Source organism: Pseudonaja textilis, chromosome Z (genome assembly GCF_049901715.1).
Source record: "Pseudonaja textilis isolate UNSWEBS1 chromosome Z, rPseTex1.2, whole genome shotgun sequence".
NCBI lineage: Eukaryota > Metazoa > Chordata > Lepidosauria > Squamata > Elapidae > Pseudonaja > Pseudonaja textilis.
Window position 1 is genome coordinate 103,213,792 of NC_142008.1, and position 14,128 is coordinate 103,227,919.

Genomic DNA, 14,128 nt, shown 5'->3' on the forward strand with positions numbered 1-14,128 from the left:
TTTTCTTTTTAAATATCTTCTCCCTCCATGCCTTTGCAAGCAATGGCATTGACGTGTCTGCTTATTTCTTTTCCTCAACTTTTCAAATAATTTTCAAGTTTAGGCAGTGCAGACAGGATCTGTTCCAAGCATGAAAGTTTTAAATAACAACCGTGTGCTAGTAGTGTCAAAAAAAATTGTACTACTGGTTCTGTGGGCGTTGCTTGGTGGGCGTGGCAGGAGAAGAATACTGTAAAATCTCCAATCGGAGGTGGTATTTGCCAGTTCTCCGGACTAGTCAAAATTTCCAGTTCTGCAGAACTGGTCAGAACCTGCTGAATACCACCACTGCTATGACCCGTGCAGATTACCCTAGCCCCATGCTGGCGAACCTATGGCATGCGTGCTGGAAGTGGCATGTAGAGCCACTTCTGCCGGCACGTGAGAGCTCGCTGGAAGAGCCCCACTACGCATGTGTGCACGCCAGTGGATTGTTGGGTATCTGGTGTGCATGCGAGGGGTGTGGGGGGATGAACGCGCATGCACGGGAGATGAATGCGCATGCACAGAGACATGCAGTGCACACAGGGGATCACGTGCATGTGCAGAGATGCATGGCACGCAGGGGGATTGTGCACACATGTGCAGATGCATGGCACGCACGGCGGTAACATGTGCATGCACAGATATATGCGGCACATAGGATCACACGCATATTCGCAGGGGGCAGCCTGCATTGCCTTCTGGGTGCTGGCATGCGAGCACGAACATGTGCACAGTTAATGGCACGGGATCTGAAAAAGTTTAGGCACCACTGCCCTAGCTAGCCTAATGCTGCCACTAGATTGGACCTTAGGGTTCAATCTGGTGGCACTACAGCCAGGGGTGGGATTCTACCAGTTCGCCTCTATTCTCTAGAACCGGTTGTTAACATTCTGAGCAGTTCAGAGAACCGGTTGTTAGAAGAAGTTACCGGCCTAATCCTGTAAGGAAGGCAGGAAGGAAACATTCTGGTGTTGCTTACAGAAACTGCCTCTCTGTTAACCCTTAGTACATTCTTGGCAGGACTAGACTTCCGGTCTCAGGAACTTCTCTGGAGTTTTTCTCCCACTCCTTTGCTGGTACTTTGCTTGTGAGGAGTGACCATTCAAAGTTACAATGGCACTGAAAAAAGTGGCTTATGACCATTTTTCACACTTATGACTGTTGCAGCATTCCCATAGTCATGAGAGGCCAGGCGAGGAGATGCTTGCCTTGATGTGAGTGATATTGGCCACGCACAGCCAATAATATGACCACTAAGCCACATCCACCCAGTCACATGACCACCAAGCCACTCCCACCAACTTAGCCACGCCCACAGAACCAGTTGTTAAAAAATTTGAATCCCACGCCTGACTACAGCTAGTTCTTGTCTAATGACTTTATTAAGCCACCGTCTGCAGTTATGACAGTGATGAAAAAGTAATTTTAGGACAAATCTTTGCATTTATGACCACCTTTGTAGGTCTGTTAAGCAAAGGGAAGTTGAAGTAAGACCATAAACAAGTTGCCGTTTCATTTAGTGATTCGGTTTGCTTAATGACTGAATTAGTGCTCATAATTGTGGTCTCTAAATGAGCACTATCTGTACTGCAAGCTCATCACTAGGCTTCCCGGACTGCCTTGATGAAAGCCTCTTAATTCCTCTCTTCTTGACCTTACATTTGCCACTAACCAGACCTCTGCTGTGCCAGTAGCACCTCTTATGTTAGCTGCATTTTGAGTTTCTTTTGACAACAAGAAGAGAGCAATCAGAGACTGAAATGCATTACCTTTACTTTATATTTATTGGACTAATGAAACAGTGCTGATGAACTATCTGGTTGACATTTTGCTCAATCTTACAAGTGATGTACCCCCAAAATTATTAACCCAGGAACTGGGTCTCTAAGAATAATAAACCTCAAATATTCCTGTTTGACATTTGTATCTTCCAAGCCCTCCTGAGATGACTTTAATCATAGGGTGCATTTTTAGCCCCTTAGCTCCTTTATTTTGCAAATTAGGAATTACCTGACATTGTTCTGTAATTTGTAATACAATATTGTATGGGGATTTGTAAATCCAGGATTGTTGCTTGATGGCAACAATTGAGACAATTGTTACAGGTAATGGTGCAGTGATTTCTTCATTTTGAAGAAGTTTTCACTTTGTTATCTCAACTAGGGGCTGGAAAAAAAATCTGCCTCTCTTGAAAGGATATTTTGGTTTATTTTGGTAAAATGTTCTTGTACTTTAGATGTTGTGCTTTTGGCAGCTGCATGGTGAGTGAGTGATTCTAGGAAGGATGTTCAACTTATATTTGCCTTCCCTTAAAAAAAAAAATCTTCAAAACTGCAGCTCTTCCTGGGAGGTGCATGTGACTACTTGTTTAAAGATCTAGTGGCCCTAAAATGATCCAACTAAAATGATCCTAAAAAGCAATCAGACAAATTGGAAGACATTTATTTTATTCTCCATATTCCAAATCCTAAAGCTGATTTAATATTTTTTTTAAAAAACACCCACCCACACACATCTGTATAAAATAAAGTTTAGGATTTGTTAGACATTCCTATCAGTTATTAACTCAGTTAACAGTATGTTAAACAGATCTGCTCAATGTGGCCTGAACAAAATTCTCCTAATATCACTTTTTCAGCAACTCATACCTATTTTTTGTACAGTCAAGAACTCAAGTCATTTAATTACACCCCTTTCACAGATTTCACATCCTTGCATAGAATGTGCAAGATGAAAGAAAAGCAGAGGCTTTAGGCAAAGCCAAGAATGTTTTACTATGTAGAAAATATGCTCCAGTTTTATCTGTAAAAGAAACTGATTTCCAAAGAGCCAGTGGTGATGAATGGAAATACTCTTCATATAAAAATGTAAGAGATTAGCTACAATGGGATCTGGTGGTGGTGCCACAAATTATTGGAAGATAAACCAATATTGTAGTTGTTACTTATAAAGGCTAAAAGGAAATGCATGTTTGGAGGCAGTTTATTAGTTGCAAGAGTGGGATAGACTATTGCCTTCTTGCAGATTTTCTCGGAGTATTTGGATGGCTGCAACTAGAAACAGGATATTGGACTAAAATGATTTTAAAGTGATCAAACAGTAGATTTCAATGGGTCCACACAACACACTAAGACAGGTGTGTCAAACTCAAGACCCATGGGCCAGATTTGGCTTATGGGATGCTTAGTTCTGGCCTGTAGGGCCACCCTGAAAACAGCGAAGGATCAGCCCACAGTACCTCTGCCGGCAAAAATGGAGTTCAGGAGGCCCTCCCAAGCTGCATTTTTCCTGGCTGAGGATTCCAGGAAGCCATTGCAGCCAGAAATGGATCTCAGAAGCCCATTTTTGCTGGCAGAGCCCTTGGGCCACCACAGGCACGCCTGACACAAGTGATGTCACTGGCCATGCCCACCCTGGCCACCCAGGTCAAACACAACAATGATGTGGTTTTCAATGAAATCACGTTTGACACCCCTGCACTAAAATATGGTTTCTGTAGTCATGGCACAATTGTTAAACAACTTCAGCTAGGTTCATAGAACACCTTAAGCCATTAATCATAATGCCTGGGTTCGTACAATACATTTTATGCCAAAGCTGAATAAATCACATCATTATTTAATGTGTTCTTTGAACTGGATCTTCTTATATTCTTATACTCCTCTTCTAAGTCTTGCACCTTCTAGAAACAAGAATTGACAGCTGGATGTGAATGCTGGCCAAACTGCAATTTCTATAATGCATAAATTTGGTGAATAACAAAGGGTGATTAGCTGTCAGATCAGAATACTGAGAAGGACAATCTGCTTCCCCAACTGAGAAAGACAGGATGTCCTTTGAAACAGCAATGTCTGCAGGTGGGATCAATCAGGTAATAACCAAGAGGAAATGATTAAGTTCAGAAAAATCTGTAGACCTTGCAAGAAAGACCTTGTAGATAAGTTTGAAGAAGTATTGGAGTGGTTAGGATACTAACCTATAAACCATAAGCTTTTCCTGATCTGGATTACTTCCAATATATTAGACTAAAATGCTACCAACCTCAGCCTGGGCCATGAGCTGTATTTGGCTTACTATTGGCTTTGAAGCTACACTGGAACCCATTATAATAGGCACAAAAGATCGTAAGGCCTTTTAAGTATCTTTATTGTACAGAAGCTAAGAAGCCATGAAAAAATTCTAGTAACTGCAGTGATTCAGATATGAGTTGTATTTCTGTTGAAATTACAACTCTTGCATCTGTTTCTCCCACTTGAGCTATATGTGATAGGTTGGACACTCCCTCTTTTTTTGGAGACAAGCCTGATTTCCATCTAACTCTTGTTTTGATAACAGGTCTGATATGTTGTTTTCCTCTGACTGTATGAAAATAAGACCCCAAAGGATTTTAATTTTAAGTGATCATATATGGCACTGGTCTATAAAAGGCAGAGAAATTTTATAGCCCAGTATTTATCAACCTTGGCAACTCTAAGAAGTGTGGACTTCAATTTTCAGAATTCCCCAGCCAGCCAGGGGGAATTCTGAAGAAAGGTCTTCATCAGGTGTTCCAGTGACAGGAAAAAAAGTAGTTCAGACTATCACAGAGAAGAAGAGTCCGCTGGGTTCCCCAAAGAGAAAAGGCCTGTGGTAGTGATTAGTGAGTCAGTTCTCAGAGGAACAGAACCAGCAATTTGTAGCCTGGATAACATATTGAGGGAGATATGTTGTCTCCCAGGTGCAAAGATCAGAGATGTTACAGAGAGACTTATCCAAATAATCAAGCCAACTGATTATTATCCCTTTCTTCTCTTTCGTGTTGGGATGAACAAATACAACAAAAAAGAGCCTGAAAAATATATCAAGGGACTGTGAGTACCTAGGCAAGAAGGCAAAAGAATTAGGAGTGCAGGTGAAGTTTTCATCTGTACTTCCTACAAGGTCAACACCCAATGAGGAGCAGAGGATTCTAGGTTATCCATTGCCTTAAGAGATGTTGTTGAGAGAACTTTGGATTTCTGGACAACGGTATAATTATCTAAATGATGGGCTTCTGTCTACACTTTACAATGACCAGAAATAATGTGTTTGGAAGACATCTGGCTTGGCTCATCCAAAGGACTTTAAATTAAATCTGGAGGAAGAAAGAGGCCAATTTTTAGGGTTCAGCCCAAAGCATAAACCCTAATCAGACAATAAGGAAGGAAGTGATAAGAAGGAAGGAGAGTATAAAACAGAAGCTATGGGAAGCAAATGCAGAGTCAGTCATACAGTGCTTAGATGCCTATGTATGCTAATGCTTAAAATATGAGGAATAAACGGACAAAATGAGAGGAAGTATGATAATGTTGCTATTAGTGAATCTTAGTAGGATAGTACCCATGATTGGAACAAATGACTGGAAGGATATAATTTTCTAAAATGAAGCAGACTCAATGAAAGTGGAGAAGTTGCATTGTATATAAAAAATTACTACACCTCTATAGAAATACACAATTCCAAGGATGAAAGCCTTCTTGAAAGCTTTTGGGTGAATATTAGAGGAGAAAGAAAGGACATTATGTAGGTGTGTACTAAAAGATGCCCAACCAAACAGGATAAATAGATGAACTTTTTGCAAATCAATTAGCTGAGGTATGCAGGAAACACACCACTGTAATAATGGGGGACTTTATCTGCAGCCAGTGGGAGATTGAACAACTTTCTGACATGCTAACTTTGTCATACAAATTTAATTCTTAGTAATAGGGATGAAATAATTGAGGGAGAGGAAGTTGTAGGAATATTGGGAGAGAATGACCATATAGCAATAGCAACAGTATATAAGTCTAATGTACTGTTTCACAGTGTTTTACAGCCCTCTCTAAGCAGTTTACCCCCAACAATCTGGGTCCTCATTTTACTGACCTTGGAAGGATGGAAGGCTGAGTTGATTCTGAACCAGTGAAAATCAAACTGCCAAACTGCAATCAGCTGGCAATCAGCAGAAGTAGCCTGTAATACTGCATTCTAACCACTGTGCCACCACAACTCATCACATTACAATTTACTACGTTGCTGGTACAGGTGACTGAAAAAAGTCACACTAGTGACTTTAAGAGAGCTGGCTTCAACAAACTTAGAGGAAGAATAGGAAGGATTTCATGGAGGAAAATCCTAGAGGGGAAAAAGAGTTCACGGAAACTCTGAAAAAATAAGATAATGAAGGCCCAAACAAAAGCAATATCACAGAGAAAGAAAAGAGAACCGAGACAAGGCCAGCATGGTTACACAAAGAGCTCTATGACAAACTGAAGAACAAAAGGGACAGGTATAAAGAAAATGGAAAGAGAGATATATAATTAGATCAGAATACCAGCAAATAGCCCAATCTGCAAAAATGGAGTTAAGAAGACGAAGACTCATAATGAATTAAGACTTGCAATACATAGCAGTATGAGATAGCTAGTACCACTGTCAGATGGATTTGCAGTTGGCTGACCAACCTCAGTCAGCTTGTGCTCTTCAGTGGAACTGCACTTACATGGAGGGAAGTATGCAGTGCGCTATCTCAAAGTTCAGTCTTGGGTCCAGTGCTCTTCAACATCATCATAAATGATTTATTTGAGGGGATTGAAAGGATCATCAAATTTGTGGATGAAACCAAGCTGGGGGAAATTGCTAACACTTTGGAAAGCAAAATATGAAGCTAACAGATGCTACAAAAAGAATTGACGATTACTGGACAGCTGAGTGGCCTTTACAGTTAATTTGTGAAAAATCAAAATGAACTAAGCAGGAACCCTCTGAGCTCCAGGCAAAGATTTGGGTTCAAGTGATTGTCTGTAAATGCCACATGTTAGGGTTGGCATTAGATAACTATTTTTTTTTGTAGATATTCCTGGAGAGAGTCTGGGCTTCTCAGTAACATATACCCTTACAAAATTCTGCTTCTGAACAACAACTTCCAAAGGATATTTTGAAATAATCTCAAAATACCCTCCTTCCCCCATTGTCACAACCCAACTTGTCTTGCACTGGCAGTAGCAGTTGAAATTTGCAAATGAACCTTGCAAATGTGTGGGCCGTTGTTGCAGCTACCAACTCAGAAATCTAAGAGTGGGGGTGGTGTGGGGGTGTGTTTCCACTTATGAAATATCTTCTGGCACATCTCCCATATAACCAACCCTGGAACTTTCAAAATCGGACTTGAAAGACTTCTCCCCATAAATTTGCAATTTCACTGGACTTACCATCTCAGCATCATTTGAGACTATATCAGTGCCAAGGTCATCTCCCCCACTTCACACTTCTAAATAGCTGTTAGACACACTCGTTTGCTGGTGGGACTGTAGCATCTGGAGTAAGGTGCGCAACAGCATCAATATGAAGGGCCTGATCAGACATTCTGCTCTCTCTCCCTCACTCTCTATTTTAATGTGAGCTGTATGCATTGGGTGTACATAAAAAGGGGTGGGGTTTTGATCACCTGGTCACCTCAGTCATTTAATACATTGATGTATCAAAATAGCAGGTCCTGGGAATTTTATAGATGCAGTGCGTGTGTACATGGAGGAAGGACTTCATCTATTGATTTCCTGTTTGATTGACAGTAATCAGATGCTTAGCAGTCTTGTTTAGAAAGAAAAGGGGATAACACTGAGATTGTGTTCCCAGCATACCCTGAGCTATTCCTGCTGAAAACCCAGAGCCTGACTTCATATAATACAGTATATTAAGTGTACGCTTAATATATTATATGAATTTGTTTTACAGCCCTTTCCCTGAAAGCTGAAAGAAGTAAGTGTGACTAAATCAATCTCCTTGCTCTGTGGGTGTGTCCAGCGTTTGCCTCTGACACTTGCTTGCTTTCTACCTCTCTCCACTTAACACAATGTTAAGTGCAGGGTTAACCTTTATTAGATTTTTCTTTTTTTTGAGTGGCATAATGTGCTATGCGAACCCAGCCTATTTTTTCATTAGTATACCCTTCAAGATCCTTTCAGCAGCATCCATGGGATCTCACTATTTCCATTATTGTGACAGAAACAGTATTGTGCCACAGGCTGCACCTCTCTGGAATAAGTTTTTGATGCCATGATACAGGTGGGAAAAGACATGGGGCTTGTGTGTCTGACAAAAGCACAAACCTGCTTTTTATCATTGCCCCCACCCACCACTGCTTTGGAAGGCGGTGAGTATTGTGCAAACTCAGAAAATGGGTATTTCAGGAATCGTATGGAACATACTGTGATCACCAGATTTACCTTATTTTAAAATGAATTATGATTTTGAATGTTATATCTGAGGTTTCAGTTTAGAAGTGGGGGATTTATTTGCAGAGACTGGGGACAGAATTCTTTGTTGTCAGGATTAGACAAGATAAACTTTAGTTTAATCCAGTGAGGAGGCAAATATATTCTTTGGTACTTATTCTCCCAAATAATTTAGTCACGGAAAGATGAATTGCAGTAAAGCTTTGCAAATGAATTTAAGCATTGCAGATAATGGTCATCTTTCCAGCAACTGTAAATTCTAGCCCCCTTTCCTTAAAAAAAAAATATAGCTGTGGTTATTAGGATGCCAGAGTGCAAAGCAGATGGCAGGTTCTTCAATTTTGTGGTGAATTCAAGCAAGCACAAAGCAGGTCCCTCCACTGAATGTGTATATACTTTGCTAGATGACAGTGAGGAGACAGAGGGTTTCATCTTCCATGGCCACCTGCATTTTTAACCATTTGAGGTGGGCAGAACGCTTGCAGGCAAATTCTGGCTGGTTGCCACTGAGATTGAGGTGCCAAAGGCTTATTTTTGAGAGTGTGACTGTAGTTTTGTGGATTTCTGTAATTAACATTTTTCACAGCACACATATTTATGACTGCAGGTACAATTTAACCTGATTTGTCCAAATGGCCTAGAAAATAGGAAGTCGGTAGGCAAGGGGGGGAAAGGCACCTGTATTACTTCAGACAGTTTCAGCCTGAAAACTATCGGCCAAACCACCACACCTCTTAGAAATGCTAAAGGCCATATCTTGTCTCTCTTTCCATTTGCTCTTATGCTTGCAGGTGCCTGAGCTAATACTTCTGCAAAGGTTGATCTACTTTCAGAGTCTCATACTGGTCTTTGCACTTATTGCTTAGTTTAAATCTAGTTTAAGCTCTCAAAATAAAAAAAAACCCTTGAAATGTAAGAAATGAACTTTGGGTTGGTTTATATTTTTTATAGATTGACAGTGTGCAGAGTAATGTTCCAATTCTTGATAGGGAATCCAATTTAATTTGCTCCGATAACTAACAATGCCAGTTTTGTTAATAATAGTTGATACCTGTTCTAGACAGAGGTAAGTAGTGGTGTTCATAGGAACCAACGAAAGTTTTGATACCATTTTATGTTTTCACTAGGCATCATTGCCATCCCTTTGTTAAAGAATCTTCATCAAAGGAAAAAGCAATGTATAGTTGCAGCCTCTAGTATTGTATTCAACTTATTTGCATCAGTGCCTTTTAGTCTCATAACAGTGTTGTTTTTGATGGACATTGACCTTCATTCGGTGAGCAAACTAATCTCCCTTGGCCACACTTCTGATGTACCCATTATACGCTCTCAATTCCAAATGTAAGTTTAGTCTACAATTTTGGATTGGGAAAGTTTAGGGCTTTTTAGTAAAGATATAGCCCCCAACTGGCTTACCATCTCTGTCCTATTGTTTCTTTTAATTTTTTTAAATTTTTCTTATATGTATCCATGTATTCATAACTATGTTTATATTATACCTATTATCTTGTAAGCAATTGACAAAAATAAATAAATAAAATAAGATAAATAAATGAATTGAATATCCAAATTGGTTCAGGTTGGATATATGGATCATTAAATCTAATTGATTCAAATTGTCAAGGTGATTGGCTCAAAAGCCTTTCTACAGATCCACAAAAGGCTACAGGACTGTTAGTCTAATTCAGAAACAACCAACTCAGTACAGATGGATGATACTATCTGGAAAGGTGATTCAATTAGGATTGTCTTCATAAAATGTCAAAACTAAACCCCTCCCCGCATAATTCTACTTTCTGAGATTCTCACTTACAACAAACTTTGAAAAGTTGATCATCATTATTAGCCTGCATGCTGTAAGTGGGAGTGGGAGACATAGAAATAGCCTAATAAAGCCATTTGGGAAGACCATGACAGAAGCAAAATTCAAATCCTGAAGAGTCTGTAGTTCAGTTTCTTAGCCAGCATGCCATGTCAACACATTAAAAAAAAGAGAACAATCCAGAGATCTCTGTTATATGACATTCCCTCACGTAATAGGATAAAGGAACAACCAGAACTTCTCTTGAAAATTCAATTCTCTTCTCATCCCTCTGCCAGTTCTAATTAGCATGAACCTGGATATAGCATGCAGAAAGTAAAGCCAAAGAGGAAAAAAGCCATCATAATATTCTGTATTTTCAGAAACTTACCCAAAGCCCTATGGAAGGAGCTTTGTCCTTCAAATTTTTCTGTCTCTTATTTGGTTGCTCTCTCACCTGATCCCTTCAAATAACAGTGGGTACAAGCATGAGGTTACTAGCGAATGCTCTGTTCCAATTCCTACAACATAACCCAGTCATCACTAATTCAGTGATAGCTCCAAGGTCTGCTATTTTGGAGAGTACAAAGTCTTCCATGCCTTCTTGCTCTTCTGTGTGTTTTTATGCAATGGGAGTATGGGCAAGTCTTCATTAGGTCAATGGTCCCTTTCTCGTTTGCCAGGCTCTCTGGAAGGGGCATGGCTTATGCTTTGTAGTCAGTCATCTTTGGAAGGCAAGTTCTGTGCTGCTAGATCTTGGCAGAAAGTTCTGTAGAGAATGTTTTGAACTTTTCCTCTACTCTACACTGCTGCCTCATATCTCATTTCCTTGGAGGACTGACTGGTCAACTGTTGCATAGTTGATTATGTTGCTTGTTTGCACATCATTAGTGGCTGATGGAGAATCCAGAAAAATTCCAAGGGTGTTTTGAGTTACAAATGGCTCTTTCTTGCTCAAAGCCATTTTGAATTATGTCAATACAAATTCTATTTTGCCTTTGACCCAATATTATCTAAAGCCAGGTTATTTTCCACAGAGTTGAATAGTTGCAACACTGGGGGAAGGGTAGGAGCCAGCAGCAAACAAAAAAAAAAAGAGTCTCATAAACTCATAGTTGGAGAAGCCAAAAATTTTTTGTGCATGGCTTCATGAGAAGCTTAAAAGAACAAAATAGAATTGAAATATTACAGTTAGTTGCAAAAGCAATGTTGCTTTGGATAAATGAAATGCCAGTAGAGTGCCTTGAAGAGTTATCTCTAGCCTGCCTCGCTTCTACCTGTTGATAATCCATTTCCATGTGAAATCAATGTTTTGCCACTGTGAGACATCATGGGAGAGGATCTACTGAAAGATTTCGCAATGAATTTTACATTCATGATCCATCTTGCTTTCTGTAAGGTTTCCACAGGATCTTTTTGGCCAAGGTGAACTTTTAACCCGGGCATAGGATGATGCCCTTCTCTCTTCATCACTGCATAGGACATCTTCTATTGCTGGCTGGTGGAATTGATGTCTCACAAATGTCACTGTACTCAGGACCACCCATTTTGATATTGCTCCCCAGGAGCTAATTTCCGACAGTTCTCAAAGCACTGCCTTGGGACACTTGATTGTTCTGGAAAGCTACATGGCTGTTTCCCAAGTGCAGTAAAAAAAAAAAATACATCATAGCCCAGCTCATGCAAGTCCTCTTTCCATCATAAAATCATATAGATAAAATTCTTGTGACCTCCAGAACTTGTAAACCTTATTCTTTCAGAGCTACAGTGCTGTCACATGGTATACAGGGCATATTAAAGATAGAGATTTGTCAATTTTCTTAGATTTGTTTCCCTTATATCCTACCAAATGCCCAATGATCATCTAAAGAGATATTTTAATGTGAAGTGGGGCTGGGAGCTAAGGAGACAAGTTTTCACAGTTCTCTAGACCATTGGATTTAGCTATCTCAGAAATCTTGCTTTGATTTTTTAGGAATATTTTGTGTGGATGCATTCAAAGACAGTTCAATCGCCAGCTGATATTTTGGGCACAGGCTTTAGTGCTATTTTAGAACAGTACTAAACCCATCTTTAAAAGCAGCCCAAACTTGATATGCTCTGAAATAACAGAAATAAGATCATCTCCCACTTCACCAGAGGCCTAACTGTCAAATTGTTTAATTGTCAAAGCCAGAGATCACCTGAGACATTACATTGCCAAAGCATAATTGCCCAGGAAAAATGTATCTTGGGACTAGAAGGAGGTGAAACCAGCCTAAAGCAGCCAATAAATGCCAGGCTGGTCTTACCCTAACTGTGATGCATCTGAATAGTTGGTGAATTGTGTCAAATTGTATCCAGGGCAAAATCTCATGGCTGATTATCTGCTTAATTTTATAAGCAGGAAGGACTTTATGGTAGAGGAAGGACTAGAACCTGGGTCTTGAGTCCAAAACCTTAACCACAATATCATACATGGTTACCATCCAGCATACCTCCCTGACCATCATGATGCTAGTGCAGTTAGGAATTAGAATCTATTAGATACTTTAGACTACTCAAAACTGCCCATCTAGTCTGCTTCTGGACACTGTTCTCTAGGGACATTAGGTTTGATACGTTGAAAAGAGGTAAACTTGGTTTTTACAAAGGTAATTTGCCCAGGTGATTAGGGCTTTCTATAGCACTTGACAGGTCTTACCCAGGCTAGTTATAAAAGACAGAGATCCGATTAGTGCCAGGTATATGTCATATTTGTGTTTATTACAGGTTTTCTCCTGCTTCTATTAGCAATAGGGTTTTTGTCGTGTGTTGTCATCCCCCAATTTTTAATTGTTTTTCTTTTTACTATTTTTATTATTTTGCAGCACAATAATACTATCCTTGTCACCCTGACAGATTAACACTCCCAGAGCCAGTCTCACACAGCTGCAGTTCCCATGGCTGCTTATACAGTAGTACCCCATGATTACTCAAGCTGCTGCTACTAGTGGGGGGACAGGTGTCATTTTGCCTACTCTGTGGGGGCTTTAGAAATACTACATGTCATAGTGATGACTCTTATTATGCAGGAGCCAATCACAAATGTGCAACTCTGGAAGTCAGTGCGGGGCGTATATTTTTATTCACATTGTGCCCACTGAGATCAACCGATCTCTCAGCAGTTCACAAGAAATACAGTAACCATATCGTAAAATATCCACGGTAGATGCACAAAATAAAGTATAAACTAATTCAATGGGTGTTGGCTACTTCTGGATGCTTCCAGCCCTAAAATCAGAATTAGATTCTTGGTTAACTTACTGCCAGAACCACCAGCTCTTTGAAACATAGCCTGAGATGGAATTTGTTTATTATTGATCATTCCTCCCACTTTAACCTGCACTCTCTTCTGTGCCCTTAAGCTGTCTAATAAGCTATTTTTGAATTTGGGTTTAGCACTCTTTTAGAAGAGCGCTCTACTTATTATACTTGGTAGAAACTGTTCCGGACTAGCAGGCTCGAAAGCCTGCAACTCTGATTGGCCCGCGAATAGCAGATCGTGATTGGTCACTGCAGACTGATCCGATTAGCTAGTAAACAGGCTGCCGCGATTGGCCCAGCCAAGAGCGGCAAACTCAAATCACCTTCATTGGCTGCCTAGCCGCAGCCAGCCCTATATAAGGGGCTGCTGCGGCCGGGATATTTCGCTCAGATCTGAAGTCACTAATAAAGAGCTGTTGTTGTTATCTGAGTCTTGCCTCCGTTCTTGAACCATCCTCCCAGATCTAACAGAAACAGTTTGAATAACAAATGTAGAGGTGCAGCAATGTTGCATTGAGCAAGAGCATGGATAAGAACCCTCTGTCTTCAATCTGTTTGTTAGTTCTTGCCTTCAATTAGGCAACCTATACCTCTCCTTAATTCTAAGCATCAATCTCGACCTACTTCAACCTGCCCTGCCCCACATTAGAGTCACGGGGAGTTGTTTTCCTAATGGATGGAAGGGAAAACAACATTGGGTTACCTATTTTCTAAACTTGGCTTGCAGCAAAGGTGGTATTCAGCAGGTTCTGACTAGTTCTGGAGAACTGGTAGTGGAAATTTT

At 40.2% G+C, this 14,128-nt stretch overlaps 1 protein-coding gene across 2 annotated transcripts in view; it reads left to right on the forward strand.

Annotated features, from left to right (window-relative positions):
• Positions 1-14,128, forward strand: part of LRRC4B (leucine rich repeat containing 4B) — a 137,712-nt gene that overhangs the window by 21,645 nt on the left and 101,939 nt on the right. The gene's annotated exons all lie outside the window — the stretch shown is intronic.